The sequence below is a fragment of the Hyperolius riggenbachi genome, chromosome 10, assembly GCF_040937935.1.
Source record: "Hyperolius riggenbachi isolate aHypRig1 chromosome 10, aHypRig1.pri, whole genome shotgun sequence".
Taxonomy (NCBI): Eukaryota; Metazoa; Chordata; class Amphibia; order Anura; family Hyperoliidae; genus Hyperolius; species Hyperolius riggenbachi.
This window is the reverse complement of record NC_090655.1, coordinates 169657239-169672505: the sequence shown is the minus strand read 5'-3', so window position 1 is coordinate 169672505 and position 15267 is coordinate 169657239.

Sequence of the window (15267 nt, the reverse complement as noted above, 5' to 3'; positions counted from 1 at the left end):
CGGTACAGTTTGGGTATGGCCTTATGTGAAAAATAATTGCGGCCTGGTAGCTTCCACTGCAGTGTACCAATGGCCACAAACTTACGGAAAGCCTCCGACTCCACCAGCTTGTATGGTAATAGCTGGCGAGCTAATAGTTCCAAGGGTGCAAGGGAGAAAGTGGATGAAGACGATGCACCTGAAGGAGGAAGAGGAGAAGGAGGGTGGCTTGTCTCTTGAGGGGTGCTGCTTTTCCTCAGGTGTTCTTGCCATAGCTGTTTGTGCCTTCTCTCCAGGTGCCTTCGTAAGGCACTTGTCCCTACGTGAGAGTTGGCCTTTCCACGGCTCAATTTTTGCTGGCAGAGACAACAGATGGCTTTGCTCCGATCTGAGACACACACGTTAAAAAATTTCCAAACCGTTGAACCCCTGGGGTGATGGCGCTAGGGTGGCATCAGCAGCTGACGTTGAAGGGCATGTGTGCTGGCTGGCCATGGCTGGCGATACATGGCGCCGGACACTGCCCCCAGCTGTTTCTGAGGATGAGCTCCCTCTGCTTCTATCATGGAGTCGTCTCCTCCTACTCCTCTCTGACTCCTCCTCTGAACTGTCCACCTGGTCATCTCCTCTACCGGGAACATATGTGGTATCCGTATAAACGTCATCATAATCCTCCTGGCCAACTGCGCTTTCCTCAGACACCTCCTCAAGTGCACCAACTTCAGGTGGTCCACCATCATCCCCATCCACACACGTTACGTCCATACTATCGCCACCTAACTCAGACGTAGGAGGTTGTGTACCTGCGCCTTCTTGTTGTTGTTGCAGTAGTGGCTGGGAATCAGTGATTTCACCACCACCACCAAATAACTCTTGCGAAGTGTCAAATGCAGCGGATGTGGTGCTTGTTGTAGCGCTGGTGGCTGCGGGAGATGAGGTGTTCTGTGTTAAATACTCAATCACCTCCTCACGATTTTGGGAAGTGATGGCACGTGCCTTCTTCTGAGCACTGTATTTTGGGGCAGGTCCGCACGAAATCACAGCAACACCACCTGACCTCGCACAGCCACAGACCTGCCGGTGCCTGGTGGTCTTCCTCTGGGTCTGCCTCTACCTCTTCCTCTACCTGGTTTGTCCATTTTGTCCATCTCGGGGGTATGCTAGCTATATGCAGTGAGGTGGGTTCTCACTCAACACAACAGGTAGTTAGATACAGTGAGCTGGGTTCACTCAACAGTAAAGGTACTTAAGATGCAGTGAGGTGGGTTCTCACTCAACACAACAGGTAGTTAGATGCAGTGAGCTGCTTTCACTCAACACAACGCTAGGTATATGCACTGATGAGGTGGGTTAAGTAAACACAACAGGTACTGGGTAGTTAGATGCAGTGAGCTGGGTTCACTCAACAGTAAAGGTACTTAAGATGCAGTGAGGTGGGTTCTCACTCAACACAACAGGCAGTTAGATGCAGCGAGGTGGCCAGGTGGGTTCACACTCAACACAACAGGTAGTTAGATGCAGTGAGCTGGGTTCACTCAACACAACGCTAGGTATATGCAGTGATGAGGTGGGTTAAGTAAACACAACAGGTACTGGGTAGTTAGATGCAGTGAGCTGGGTTCACTCAACAGTAAAGGTACTTAAGATGCAGTGAGGTGGGTTCTCACTCAACACAACAGGCAGTTACATGCAGTGAGCTGGGTTCACTCAACACAACGCTAGGTATATGCACTGATGAGGTGGGTTAAGTAAACACAACAGGTACTGGGTAGTTAGATGCAGTGAGCTGGGTTCACTCAACAGTAAAGGTACTTAAGATGCAGTGAGGTGGGTTCTCACTCAACACAACAGGTAGTTAGATGCAATGAGCTGGGTTCACTCAACGCAACGCTAGGTATATGCAGTGATGAGGTGGGTTAAGTAAACACAACAGGTACTGGGTAGTTAGATGCAGTGAGCTGGGTTCACTCAACACAAAGCTAGGTATATGCAGTGATGAGGTGGGTTAAGTAAACACAACAGGTACTGGGGTATATGCAGTACTGGGTAGTACAATGTGCAGCTCCCTGTCACACACACAGGTAGTCACTGAATGTGCTGGGCTGCTGGCAGTGGCACACACACTATCAATTAGCAAGGCTGTGCATGCAACAAAAGTGTCAGTTTGACACACAGAAAAAAAAAAATGTACAGGTTGAGCTCTGAAAAGAGCTGTTGCTGGGTGCTTTAAAAGCAATAACAATCAGTCAGGAGCAAGCAAAGCAGCCTAGAACCTAACTACTCTGTCCCTAGGAGAAAAAGTCTGCAGCAGCTGTCCCTTTCCTCTCACTAGCAGGCACACGAGTGAGTGTAATGGCCGCCGGAGGCTGCCTTATATAAGGGGGCATGGGGCTCCAGGGCTTAGTGCAGCCTGAATGGCTACAATGTGCCTGCTGACTGTGATGCAGAGGGTCAAAGTTGACCCTCATAGTGCATTATGGGGCGAATCGAACTTCCGCAAAAGTTCTCCTGGTGCAGGCGAACGCGAACCCCCTAAGTTCGCCTGGAACCGTTCGCCGGCGAACCGTTCGATACACCTCTATTCATGTTAACAGGCCCCAGGCTTCACCAGTTATATGGCCATCATGCATTACACTGCCTTATGATCTGGGACCTGACTTGCTTACAAATTGCATCTCATCATTATCTTCATTTGGGGGCAGGCCAGTGTGAAAGACCTTCTCTCTTTCTTTTCCTTATTGTTTTACCTATGTTTTGAGTTTTCCTCCTCTGGGGGTCATGACCCATCCATCCATCTGTACAGGGACTACGTAACTCACTCATCAATGCTCTTTCTCTAGCATCATAGAACATGTATACACTTGACGACTTTATTATTTGGTCACTATTGTTCTATACTTTCTTTTTTTTTTTTTTTTTGCTTCTGCACTATCATGTTACTGATCCTATATCTAGAATTTTGTTGCCTTGTTTGCCTGCAATGGATGGACCTCTATGCTGTTTATATTTGCTCTGTCTCAAGGGATGTATGTTGGGACATGAGTAAAAACTGAAACGCCATAAGAACAGAGTTTCAAAAAACCCAAAAAGAATATACAAGCCAAAAAAGCTACTGAGAGACACACAGCATCTGAATCTCTCCAGAAAAGCTACCTTCCCACATGTTTTTTGTTTTTTATAATATCTTTCTATCTCTATTCTATAGGCTCAAATAGTAAGCATAGGAGACAAGAACCAGCAATGCTTATCCTACCTAATAAAAGGCAAGTGTCCCTGCGTCTTGTCCCTTTGTCAGTGCTTTTGCACTACTGCACATGTCCTGCACTGACAGCCGTTGGGACATAACGCAAGACGGACCAGGGGGTGGGCGGGCCAGCCGGCTGGGTGCTTGCGAGCACCGGGCAGACAGTCTTAAAGCCCGTTTTTAAACGGGCTTAGATCACTAGTTAATGTATATTTTACTAGCATTTTTATTCAAGAGATTACTTTGAATATGTAAACAGCTACTAACACTGATCAAGATGATTATAATATTCTACAATGCACAGCTGTCAGTACTATTGGAATCCACTGGAGAGAATTGATGTGTTTAATTGTACTAGGCATAATAGAAGGAAAAGAGACTAGCTGGATAACCTGCTAAATGCACTTTTGTGAACTTAGAAAGCTGTTTGAAACTGTTGAAAGATTTGAGTGACATTACGTATTTGTATATATACTGCTGTATCATAATGCAATACAATCTTTTATATAAAATCAAATACTGAGTGCTTTGATTCATTACCATCAATCTATAAGCACTGTTATAAAGGGTTCAGACCCCACTATGCCAGATTTATGATAGCAACACTTAAACGTTGGTTCTTTTACGATTGCTATCGATGTCGATGATCAATGATCATGCAAAAAGACAAGAACCGCATACATTTTTGACAGGGCCTGTACACACTGAAAATCGCCAAGCGCAATCGCAAATGCAGTGTGATGTGATTGCATTTTTTAATCAATATTCTACTTGCGATTTTTGTGCGTTTGTGATGTGATTGCGATTTTGCTGAGGCAATCTTTTCCGGGTTTCTTGATTATTTATCTAAAAAATGCAATGAAAATCGCATGCATAGCGTTTTTCTGCACTTCAAAAATGCAAGTGCTTAACCACTTTGGTACCAGCAGCTTCTGCCTCCTTAAAGAGACACTGAAGCGAAAAAAAAAATATGATATAGTGAATTGGTTGTGTACTATGAATAATTACTAGAAGATTAGCAGCAAAGAAAATATTCTCATACTTTTATTTTCAAGTATATAGTGTTTTTTCTAACATTGCATCATTCTATAATATGTGCACATTACACAACACTCAGCATTCAAAATAAGTCTTTCAGAGCAGTCTGTGAAGTAATGACCTCTCCTCTAGCAGAGGAAAAGTAAATAGTCCAGGAACAGTTGAGATAATAAAAGTCAGATAACAGCCCTCTCCACGACTAACTTAGTCGGAGAGCTTAATGGCTTGTTTGCATAGAGATAACAACTGGAGTTTCTCAACTCTTCCTGTACTGGAAACAATTACACTGATGTATCTGATCTTAATGTTTTATTTCTTAGCTGTGCTACACATACAAATCATAATATCATCATTTTTTTTCGCTTCAGTGTCTCTTTAAAGAGAGTCTGAAGCTAGATTAAAAATGGCTTTGTAGCTTATATTCAGCAGGGGCATGTTTGCCCCTGCTAAAACGCAGCTATCCCGCGACATAACAAGGGGTCTTTACCCCCCAAATCCCCACTGCTACCTCCGGGGGGCACTTCCGTGTGAGGCAGGGCTATGAGCTGCAGCCCTGCCTCACACGCGTCTATCAGTGGCGGATATCTGCCTCTCCCCCGCCCCTCTCAGACTGCCTTCGCTGAGAGGGGCGGGGGAGAGGTGGAGATCTGCCGCTGACAGTCGCGTGTGAGGCAGGGCTGCAGCTCATTGCCTTGCCTCACACGGAAGCGCACAGGGGCAGCAAAATCCATGACTTTCTTTTGCAGGGGGGATTTGGGGGTGAAGACCACTCGTTATGCTGCGGGATAGCGGCGTTTTAGCAGGGGCAAACATGCCCCTGCTGAATATAAGCTAAAAAGCCATTTTTATTCTGGCTTCAGACTCTCTTTAACCACTTGAAGACCCAGCCTTTACCCCCCCTTAAGGACCAGTGTGTTTTTTTATGATGTGTGCTGGGTGGGCTCTGCAGCCCCCAGCACAGATCAGGTTGCAGGCAGAGCGATCAGATTGCCCCCCTTTTTTCCCCCCTATGGGGATGATGTGCAGGGGGGGTCTGATCGCTCCTGCCTGCCTGGGTGTTGCGGGGGGGGGCACCTCAAAGCCCCCCTCCACAGCGAAATCCCCCCCCCCTCCCTCTCCTCCCTCTCCCCCCTGGTGATCGTCGCTGCAAAGGACGCTATCCGTCCTGTGCAGCCTGTGACAGGCTGTCCTCTGTCACATGGCGGCGATCCCCGGCCGCTGATTGGCCGGGGATCGCCGTTCTGCCTTACGGTGCTGCTGTAGCAGCAGCGCTGTTCAATGTAAACAAAGGAGACAAAAGTCTCCTGCGTTTATATTTAGTCTGCGAGCCGCGATCAGCAGGCTATTCACGGAGACCCGCACCGTGATCTAACAGGAAACGGCCGTTCGCGCGAGCGGCCTTTCCTGATTAATTAGGGAGGCACCTGGCGACGCAGATGTGCGTCGCTGGTCCTCCAGCTACCACTTTGCCGCCGCACGGTATGAGTGTGCGGTCGGCAAGTGGTTAAGGATCAGAGACTGCTGGTACAGTAAAACTGTGCTTCCCGACGAATCGCCGCAAAAATCTGCCACTCCCGCCGGTCGCTCTGTCCCCACCGCAGGCTCCACTCTCTGCCGTCTCTATGATGGCAGAGCTCTGTGCGCCGGTAAGGAGCGGGCTTTCATTGGCTCCTGACCCTGTCAATCAATGTAAGCCAATGGGATTGACCATAAGCCAATGAAAACGGCTCCTGTGCGGCTCACAGTGCTCTGTTGTCATAGAGACGGCAGGGAGAGCAAATTGTGGAGGGGACAGAGCGGTGAGATCGGCGGTACATGGCGGGTACGTGCGGTCAATGCAACGTAGAGTTTACGTCCAGTCAGGGGCGCAGCACCACCTGCTGGATGTAGATTCGTACTGCGTCGGTCCGGATTCAGTTAAAAAGCTCAGCAGTCACTGTGTGTTTTTCTAAAAGCGCATTTCACCACTGTGTACAGGTCATCACAATTTTCATGATTTTTCAAAAGGCTTTGCGATTTAAAAAACACATGTGATTTTAAAAATGCAGCACAACGCAGCCAGTGTGTACAGGCGCTTAGGCCCCATCTGAGGTTCACATCTGAGCGTTTTGCCGGCGATTTTGGCAAAACGCTCAAGGGCTAGCGCTTTTTAAAGTGCTAGTGCAATAATAACCTATGGGCCCGTTCTCACTTGGGCGATTTGCGTTAATCGCAGGCGATTAATGCAAAGCGCCAAACGCAAATTAGTATTCTGCACCATTTTCGGGTGATTTCCCGGCGATCGCGTTTAATGCTATAGAAGTGCTAATCGCGATTGCGACAAATCGCCCCAAGTGTGAATAGTGATTTTTTTGTGTTAATCGCCAAAAATCACCAGAGCAAAATGCTAGCGTTTTGTGATTTGCAAGTGTGAATCATATATGAGTATTTACGAAGATTTTCAGGCATGCCATAACAGTCCTGTAATTTACAAAAAAAATGCAGGACAATTCACAAAGATTCCCTCGTGCAGTATTTCATTCAGTATTTTAAGGAATCAAGCAGTATTTTATTCATGCATTATTGCAGTGCATTGAAAAGCAAGATGTGATACAGAAAACATTTTTAATTATACTGACAAGTAAATAGCATGTCTAAGGTGCATTAAATTAACATAAAATTTGTATCATCTTAAAACCATTAGCATTGTATTTACTATTTTTAATTACTGTTGTACACAATTACATTGTGTTGTACAATGTAAAATTTAAAAAAAAATGTTTTCATTAACTTTCTTATTTTCCTAAGTAGTTGAATTATTTATCTCCTTTTCTCTGCTCTGTTTCCTCCCTTCTGTAATTTCATAAAAGGCAGTTTGTTATCCTACCAACAGTTCCAGGCTGGAGATTACTGAACATCTCACTTGTTTTACCGAATGCTCTAATCTTTTTGAATTAACATTTATGAAATGACATTTAACCAAATGTTTGATAAAATCAAATGTTTTAATGCAGGTAATGCTTTGCTAAAATTCTTCTTGTGCTTCAAATAAGCCTCAGGCCTCATTCATAGTGGGATGTTGTTTTGTAATGCGACATTAAAGTCCCAAGGCAGCATTACAATACAACGCAAAAAAAGGTGGTAACGCTGTGTTACCGTTCCATACAGTAGGTACAGTAAAGCATACTGGCAATGAAAAGTATGCCTTCCTGTAGCTGATAACGTGTTCGGTTAGAGGTAAGGCACTGCAAGCAGTGCGTTACCGTAACGCTACATGTTACAATGCAACGCTAACATCGCACTGTGAACGTCCCATAGGATTAGCATTGCTCTGCAACGTTCCACTGTGAATGAGGCCTCAGTGTACCTAAGAACTATACAGTCCAAAGAAAATATAAATTATATAACTGGAAAAATAAGCACTGACCAGGGACTCTGTATGGTTCTTTTTCCAACTCTATCTTCAGAGCAAATGATTTCAGCCTTTTACAAATGCTCATTTTAATATGCTTCCTGTAGGTTGAAGTCAAGACCGCACCCGAGTGGGTTGTTAGAGAGGCAAAGGCGAGTGACAGGATATGTGAGAGAGAATGAGAGACAACTGTTACAGAGCAAGTAGCAAAACAAAGAAGAAACTACTCAGATGCAAAATAACATCTGGATATTTAACAGCACAGTGGCATATACGTATGTTTGGTGCACAAACATACATGCACTGTACTTAAAAAAGACAAAGATTAAACAATTGTAGCCCACAGCAACAAACCAGAGTGTCCCTCTACCATTTTAACTTAGACATGGTTGTAGATTTGTCTGATTAGCCCCTTTCTAAACGCTCAGCCCTGATGAAAGTTTTAAAACTGGTTGTAATTGGTTATTGCACTTAGTATATTACCTTGGTCTGAGCTGCATATCTGAAGTAACTATTAGGGCTTGTTCACACTATTAGTGTTTGCAGATTTTTTTTAAGCACTGGCGATTTTTTAAATTCCTCTAAAAGCGCTTGTGCAATGATTTTCTATGAGACTATTTACATATGAGCGTTTCACTTTTCTTCCAATCGCAAACGTGCTACATTAACAATATTGTGAGCGCTTTTGCTATAATGGGAGGTACAGGAAAAGTGCAAAACGAATGAAAAAGCGCTTACAGCAGCGATTTTGTGGGCGCTTTTTAGTCACCTGCAATTTAAATGTAAAGTGTTTCTGGGTCAGCTTGCACTTCCTGTTTGTTAAGATGGTGAAGCTGAATTTAAATTGTATCATGAGTTGCAGGAGTTGGTTTACCACAGAGGACTTGATCTCCAAAGTGCAGTGCCATCCTGAATTCTACGATAAGAAGCATACAGGTTTCAAAGATACCTCCAAGAACAATTTGATGTGGGGTGATATTGCTGCAGGGACAGAGATAAAGCTGAGCAAAGTAAGTGACGTCTTATGCTCACACTAATCTTTGTTTTTCTTACAGCATTGTGTTACTTCAGTATGTTACCTATGTAATTCTAAGTGCAATTGAAGAAGGCAATACTATTATTGTTATAACATGCTTATCTAGTAAACTAGGCCTCATACAAACACCTACATGTGTGCCTTCTAAATCGGTGTGTTTTGTACAGCACCATGTTCTATGACCAAAGGTTTTCTCTGTTTCAGGCGCTCTATGTATAGTTTTTTTGATTATTGTTTAAATGTATGGAGTGGTTTTTAAGAATAATAGACAAAATATTGTTTTTTCAAAAACATATATTTGATCAAAACATGGAAACTTCTCCAATAACAGAACCTCAATATAATAGAAAGCAATCACTCACACAAGGTAAAGGTAGTGATATTTACAATGGTTGTGCAACCTGCAGTGTTTGAAAATAATGTACCATCCGATCTCTCAGAGCTAGAGCAGTATTGGTTCCTTTCAACATAGACCCACCAAAGTTACTAAATGATGATCACATCCTCATCAACTATGTGCCCTTCCATTGTTCGCACATAATTATGTAATATGCAGGTAACCTTGACCACAGTCACTGCATTATTGGGTAACATCTTGATGGCAGAATGGTAAATGTGCCACTTGTTTGCTAGGATGCCAAATGCGCATTCCACAACTTTCCTGGCTTTGCTGAGGCGGTAATCGAAGTATCATTTTTGACTTGCCATGGCTCTTTGTGAAAATGCCCTCATCACATTTTCTGAAAGTGCAAATGCCGTATCACCAATAAATGTGCATGGATATGCTGGTGACTGTGTATTAGGCCAAGGGCATGGTCCAGGAATGTTAAGTTGGCCCAGTTGTAGTTTCATGCCGAAACAACTGTGTCTACATACAGCCGAGTCACTACAGCTCCCATAGGCACCCATAGCTACAGTATATAGACAAATTTATATTTGGCATCCGCCATAGCCATTAACACAATAGAGAAGAACTTCCAATAATTTAAATATTGGCCGCCAGAGGATGCATGCTTCCCATCTACCACACCCAGACAATTAGGGAAGTGGGGCTTCTGCAAGAACAAATCAATGTTTTGTTCCCATTTTGCCTGATCTGGGAAAGGCAAATATTCCTGCTATAGTTCTTGCCAGATCTTTTTGCAGGTGTACAATACAATGTTCTGGAACTGGATAGTCTACTTTCCCAACCGATATTCAAAATGTAGTGCTGCATATGTGTGTCCTGTTGTCAGAAAACCTAAAAAAAAAATATAAAACATAATTTATATATTGTTATTTTGCAGTTGAACAATTGAAATAATGGTGGAAATCTGTGAGGGACAATTACAGATGAGATTTGGACAAGCAGAAAACTGAGGAAAAAAGTGGTGCCGGGCCCACAAACCGAAGAAGATACAAATTTACAGCATCCCTGGAGTTTCTCAGGCCATATTCGGATTCTGGCCCGTAAGTTTCTAAAGTACCACCAGAGAGGCAATTGGCAGCAAAATGTTTATTAATAGACACATTAATTTGTGCCCAAAGAACAAGCGAATGTACCACATGACCCATACTATTATGGCCATTAGGGATGCTCATTCGGATTCCGCGGAAATGCAATTTCCGAAATTCCGATCGGAAATTGCATTTCCGCATCGAAATCCGGAAATCGGTAATGCAAGTGCTGTAGGCGGATTTCCGCCGGAAATCGCGGAAATTTCCGCCGGAAATCACGGAAATTCCACCCGACTTTAACATCGATTTTCTCAAAAACTATAAGGTCTTTTTGAAAACTTTTTTTTGCATCGTGTTCACAAGATTCGGTTTAATAAACGCTGAAAATTTGGTGTTTCTAGGACTTAAGGGGGATTTTCTATTAACCGCTAAAGTAGGCAGATTTTAACTGTAATGTAAAATGCAGAAAATCTGCATCTGCCTATTTTCTGCATTTTACATTACAGTAAAAATCTGCCGACTTTAGCAGTTAATAGCAAAGCCCCCGTAAGTCCTAGAAACACCAAATTTTCAGGGTTTATTAAACAGAACCTTCTGAGCAAGATGCAAAAAAAAGTTTTCAAAAAGACCTTATAGTTTTTGAGAAAATCGATGTTAAAGTTGGGCGGAATTTCCGCGATTTCCGGCGGAAATTCCGCCTTGGAATGCGGAAATTGGTAGCGGAAAGCGGAATCGGTAATCGGTACATGACGGAATGCGGAATTACCACGGAATCGGAATTTGGCATTCCGACCATCCCTAATGGCCATGCTCATATGCCTCACCCTCCTGCTCCATATAGATCCCCAGTTAATTTTACCTGTTGACCATGAACAAGCATGCAACATATCAGGTGTTTGTAACATTATTGTCAGATATAACAAGATTAGCTGCATGGTTGTTACTGGTGTGACTCAGACAGACACCACTACAGCCAAATAGACCAGCAGGGCTGCCAGACAACTGGTATTGTTTTAGTGGAGAAAAATATGGCAGCCTCCATATCCATCTCACTTTAGTTGTCCTTTAGTGAATTGAGTCCATAGTATGTTTAATATATAGAAGACATTACCTTAAGGTTATCAAAAGCCGTTGAGTAGGGCATATATCGCCAGGCGAAAAGAAGTATCTTTCCTTATAAGTGTTGGCCATAACCTTGCCAGGAGATTGTCAAAACTGTGTGGACAAACAATTTATTTTAAATTGTGAAAGTTTTGTGACACGTTTGCAATGCAAATATTTTGTGTAAAAAGTTGACATTTATTTTAAAAATGTTCTTAGTATTTTGAAAAAAAAATTATGGAGTCATTTACTGTCATAAGAAAAAAAGCAAAAAAACATTAAAAAATGTTCTCCAAAAATTCTGTTGACTTTTTTACAATCATCATTTAACAAGTTACATGTGGTTGCATTTTTTAAAAATGTTAAAAATTATAGTTGCCTAGACTTTTTTTCTTTGGGTACAGTGGGCGCAATTGTATTTGTTATTGCTGTTAAATTATGTTATTATTGCAATTAAACAATTAATTAAACTAATTTGTATCAGTTAGGTCCTGGGCTCTTTAACCACTTGAGGACCCACCCTTTACCCCCCCCCCCCTTAAGGACCAGCGTTATTTTTTGTGATCTGTGCTGGGTGGGCTCTGCAGCCCCCAGCACAGATCAGGTTTCATGCAGAGCGATCAGATCGCCCCCCTTTTTTCCCCCCTATGGGGATGGTGTGCAGGGGGGGTCTGATCGCTCTGGTGGGCAGGCTAGTTGCGGGGGGGGGGGGGGCACCTCAAAGCCCCCCTCCGCGGCGACATTCACCCCCCTCCCTCTCCTACCTGTCCCCCCGGTGATCGTGATTATTTCCGCTTGTGTTTACATTTAACCTGCGAGCCACCATCGGCGGCCCGCAGGCTATTCACAGAGTCCCCCGCCGTGAATTGACAGGAAGCAGCCGCTCGCGCGAGCGGCTGCTTCCTGATTAATCAGCCTGCAGCTGGCGACGCAGTACTGCATCGCTGGTCCTGCAGCTGCCACTTTGCCGACGCACGGTATAAGCGTGCGGTCGGCAAGTGGTTAAATCTGGCCTAAAACACACCAAGATCGCAAATTGCAAAAGAAGCACTCAAAAGAGCTCACAAAATCGCAAAGTGCTTAGAAAACGCTGGGAATCGCTTGACAAAATTGCTCAAAAGAACTTTCGGTTGTGGGGCCCTGGAGTGAAGACGCTAGCCACAGAGCTACCGTGAGTGATCCCTCCCTGTCCGATTGTTACGCCAGCTAAAGCACCCCAAACACGCTGACCTGAATGGCAGAACGCCCGCAAAGGCTCTGGGACTACTTGCCAGCCTCTAAATGATCGGTATCTCACACGCTCTGGAAGACGTGAGAATACCCCGGACACCACTCCCAAGATGGTGTCGAAGAGAAAAAGCAAAGAGACGCGCAGACAGACTCCGGCCCGGATTGGACCGAAGCAGCACAATCCAGAGACTGGGACACAGACTCTGATGACACTGCTCCTGTTCAAGCGGGGACGCACCACATAGGGTGGTGAAGGTGGTGTTAGATTGGGGATAGGTACTAATCCGTGAAACATAACCCGTCAGGCCTTACATTATCATGGGCCATAGAAAAAAAAATGGAGGATCTTGTGCAGCAAGTGCTTCATCTTACTGGGGCCGTCAATCAGCGGTATCTGCTCAGCAGACCCAATTAACTAATTTGGCCAATGCCTCCTTACAGGATGCTTCATCTGCCTCTCCAGCTGAGAGCTCAGTTCCTCCTACTTCTTCATCTCAAATGCCAGGGGAACCCAAGATGCCTCTTCCAGAAAAATTTTCAGGCTCTAGATCTCAGTTCAGCAACTTTAGAAACAGCTGTTTGACATACTTTAAAATCGGTCCACGTTCCTCTGGAACCGAGTCTCAAAATGTCTCTGTGGTCATATCTCTTCTGCAGTGAGATCTGCAGTCTTGGGCCTATGGACTCCCTTCTGATACAGCCTTATAGGATAGGATAATTTCTTCAAAGAAATACCACCACAGCAGTACAGAAATTAAGGGAGCTACGTCAAGGCCTATGTTCGGCAGAGGAGTACGTGGCTGAGTTCAGATGGTGGTCAGTTTTTACCAAATGGTATGATGCTGCACTCCTGGATCACTTCCTGTTTGGACTTTCTGATGCCATCAATGATGCTCTTGTCAGTCATCCGTCTCCTGGAACTTTGGAGGAAGCCATAACATTGGCAATCCGGGTAGATAGATGACTCGGCAACGTCGTCAAGGCATGTCTCAGGGACTTGTTTCTGCTCCTGTCCCTTCACAAAATAGTGCCCCAACGTCCACAGAGGAACCTATGCAAATTGTTTTTTCTAAGCTCTCCCCTACAGAGAAACTTAGGAGACGTAATGAGGGCTTATGTCTTTATTGCGGAGGCAAAGGTCATCTTGCCAAGGACTGTCCTGCAAAGAAAAGGCCGGAAAACTCCAGCCCCTAAGTGAGGCTGAGGAACCTTACTTGGGTGATCAGGTACATCCTCTGAAAACGAAAATAATTATTTTACCTGTAATTGTAAGCTGGGGAAAGAAGTCTCATGATTGTTATGCATTTATTGATTTTGGGGTAGCCGGGAATTTTTTAGATTCTTCCCTTGCCGCTGAATTGTGTATTCCAACCTTGACTTTGCAGGATAAAATCTGTGTGACCACCATTGACGATTCTCTTATCCTGGCAAGTCAGCCAATTGCTATCACTCCAGGTTGGGTCGCTTCATGTGGAGAATCAGCAATTTTATCTGCTTAAAATGCCTTGTAGTCCTTTGGTTTTAGGTTTGCCATGGCTTCAGACCCATAATCCGATAATTGATTGGTGTTCTGGTCAATTAACTAGTTGGTCTTCTTTTTGTTACAAGAATTGTTTAAAAATGCTTCCTTTACATGGCTCTGATATGATTTTAAGGAGACACCAAAGAGATATCATGAATTGATTGTGTAGTAGGGGTAATTACTAGAACATTGGTAGCAAAAAAATATTCTTATATTTTTATTTTCAGTTATACAGCTTTTTTTTTATAACATTGCATTGTTCTCTAATATGTGCAAGGTACCATGCCCCCTATGGGACATCTGTATAGTCTTTCTGGTCCTGAAAATCAGGCCATGAAAGACTATATGAAGGAGAATTTGGAAAAAGGGTTCATCCGTCCTCCTTCTCCTGCAGGAGCAGAGTTCTTTTTTGTAGAGAAGAAGGATGGAGGACTCCATCCATGCATTGATTACAGGGATCTTAACAAAATAACTGTACAAAATAGGTACCCCTTACCCATAATTGATGATTTGTTTGCTCCGGTATCAGGGGCAAGGGTATTTACTAAACTTGATCTTAGAGGGGCTTACAATTTAATCAGGATTTGCCAGGGAGACGAATGGAAGACAGCCTTTACCACTAAAGATGGTCATTACGAGTATCTTGTCATGCCCTTTGGTCTTTGTTATGCTCCAGCTGTCTTCCAGGACTTTGTCAATTACATCTTTAGAGATTTTCTGGGTTGATTTGTGGTGGTCTACTTAGATGACATTTTGATTTATTCCACTTCAATATCTGAACATCAAGGTCATGTCAAACTGTCTTGCAGAAATTAAGAGAAAATCGCCTCTATGCCAAACTGGAAAAGTGTGTCTTTGAAACTAGTCAAGTTCCATTTCTAGGATACATTATCTCGGATGCAGGTCTGGCCATGGACCCCTGTAAGTTGTCTGCAGTCCTGGATTGGCCTCAGTCCCGGGGTCTTAAGCCTCTGCAACAATTCCTGGGCTTTGCCAATTTTTATCGCAAATTTATTAAGCATTTCCACCTTGGTCGCCCTTTAACTGATCTCACAAAAAAAGATACTGATCCCTCCAATTGGCCTCCTCCTGCATGTAAAGCTTTTCTAGCATTAAAGGCTGCTTGTTGTTCTGCTCCAGTTTTGGCACATCCTTTTGTTTAGAAACCTTTTTTTATTGAGGTCGATGCTTCTGAGATTGGTGTAGGAGCCGTCCTTTCTCAATATTCAGGAAGTCCAGAACGTCTCCATCCTTGTGCTTCTTTTCCAGAACGTTCTCTTCTGCAGAAC